This window comes from Myotis brandtii, unplaced genomic scaffold (assembly GCF_000412655.1).
Source record: "Myotis brandtii unplaced genomic scaffold, ASM41265v1 Scaffold47401, whole genome shotgun sequence".
NCBI lineage: Eukaryota > Metazoa > Chordata > Mammalia > Chiroptera > Vespertilionidae > Myotis > Myotis brandtii.
Window position 1 is genome coordinate 1 of NW_005348179.1, and position 2,089 is coordinate 2,089.

At 51.1% G+C, this 2,089-nt stretch overlaps 1 long non-coding RNA gene across 1 annotated transcript; it reads left to right on the forward strand.

Moving 5' to 3' along the window:
• The first annotated feature begins 1,681 nt into the window (after positions 1 to 1,681).
• LOC102238807 lies at positions 1,682 to 2,037 on the forward strand. Its single transcript, XR_312982.2, has 2 exons — positions 1,682 to 1,879; positions 1,973 to 2,037. It is a non-coding gene; the product is annotated as an uncharacterized LOC102238807 (long non-coding RNA).
• Positions 2,038 to 2,089: the final 52 nt, after the last annotated feature.

The window sequence follows — 2,089 nt, forward strand, 5'->3', positions numbered from 1 at the left end:
CTGGTAGTGAGCAAATCAGGAGGCCAGCAGTTTGCTCTCCCATTGAGCTGTCTCCCAGCGCCCTCTGAGCAAGGCCCTCTATCAAAACTTCCAGACAAGATGGTGGGCATCTAATCCACACCAGTTGCAAATGACTGGTAAAGGTTTAGCCTGCAACCTTTCTCAGAGGCTTGTGCAACTTATTGGACTATAAACCAAAGCAATGCAGCTCTCAGTGAAACTTGAGGAGTCAGACAGGAAGGCTTCTGGGAGCCCGAGAGGGGCAGGGGCTGCACAGCGGCCCCTCTGGTGGGGGCTGCAGGACAGCTATACTTGCATTCTTTCACCAGCTGCCACAGGCTTGGCCTTCACCTACCTCCTCTTCTTTTTCTGACCAAGGCAGGCCCTCCTCGGGGCTAGGGGAAGCATCTCCCGAATTTGCTGACTTTTCAGTCCTTCTCTCTGCACTTCTTATAGCACCTGTCCCAGGAGGCTTTGTCCAAAGAAGCCCTCAGGAAATGACAGTAGAATTAGAGTTTGTCTTGAGCGGCACAAACAAGTTGAGGGATGGGGAAGGCAATGGGGACCTCGAGGTGGAGCGCACACATGGCTGCTGGGCCTACGTTCAGGTTACTTATTTCATGCCCCAGCACCACTCACTGCGCCATGTCAGCAGGTCAGCCGTGATCCCCACCTCCTCCCTCAACTCTGCCAGTCTTCTCCTGCCCCTTCCACTGCCTCCCATGCCAGCCTTGGCAAGGCCTCTGAGAATGGAACACTGGCATCAATTCCAGTGTCTGCCCCAGACCAGCTGTGAGATGGTGGGTATAGTACTTACCCCTCTGAACTACGGTTTCCTCATCTGTACAACCAAGGAGCGGTTTCCTATGTCACCGGATTACGAATGAGTTCATGAATGAAACACACTTAGCATAATGATGTGACAGCACATAACAATGCCATATTCTAAGAGTAGGGACTGTGTCTTCTTTATCCCGGGGACAGGGATGGGCCAGGTCCTTTCTGGCACTGAGTGGGCTCTTGCTCTCTATTTGCCTTAAGACACTGTTGGGAGGAAATCCGAGCTCCTTCCTACCTTCGATGTTACAGTCAAGGAAACTGATGCCCAGAGAGAGGACGGAGTTTCTCAATAGGAAAGATGGACTTGAGCCGGGAGTTGCTGGGGATCCCTCCTAAAGCTCAGAGCTGTGGTTTTGGATTCGTGATGCCATGGAAAAATGAAGCCGGACTTTCAAAGCGCACGTCAAGTGTTACCTCCCGCGGAAGCCTCCCCTGGCCACCCACCCCAGATGGCCCTGGGCCAGGAGTCCCCGAGTGCCATGGGCTTCCATTTATCCCTAGGGCTACTCTGACGTGGCTGACATGCTCTAGAGACACCAACTAGAACTTTAAACTTACAAAGAATAGCCTGTGTTTTATTTTCTCACTATAGCAGATGTAGAAGTTGAATGAATAAATGAGCATATATCAAAGCAGATTTGTTCTTTTTTTAAATGTTTTTATTTAGAGAGAGAAAGGGGGGTGAGATGGAGAGAAACAACAATTGGCTGCCTCCTGCACACCCCCTACTGGGAATCCGACCTGCAACCCGGACATGTGCCCTGACTGGGGATTGAACTGGCGACCTCTCGGTGCATGGGCTGACGCTCAATCAACTGAGCCACACCGGCCAGAGCAAAGCAGATTTATTCTTTATCGATTTATAACACTTTTAACAAAGAGTCTCCCCACCTGTGCTTTCTTCCTACTGATTCTGTCTTTCTGCCACATTCAGATTTCTGATATCGAGAGCCGGATCTCAGCCCTGACCATCGCAGGACTCAACATAGCGCCGTGTGTGCACCTCACCAGGAAGCGGGAGCAGAAGCAGAGGAACCAGGTGCGTTTGTCCCCCACTCGTTCTGTGGAAAACGTGGAAGATAACGTTTTCGGGCTTTGAGAAGGTGTGTTGACTGCTGTGTTCTGTTTGTAGGTGCAAACAATAGACACATCAAGACAGCAGAGGAGGAAACTGCCTGCCCCACCAGTGAGAGGTGAGCTCGGTGAAAACCACAAAACAACCAACGGACTAAGCGTGACTCTCACTTTG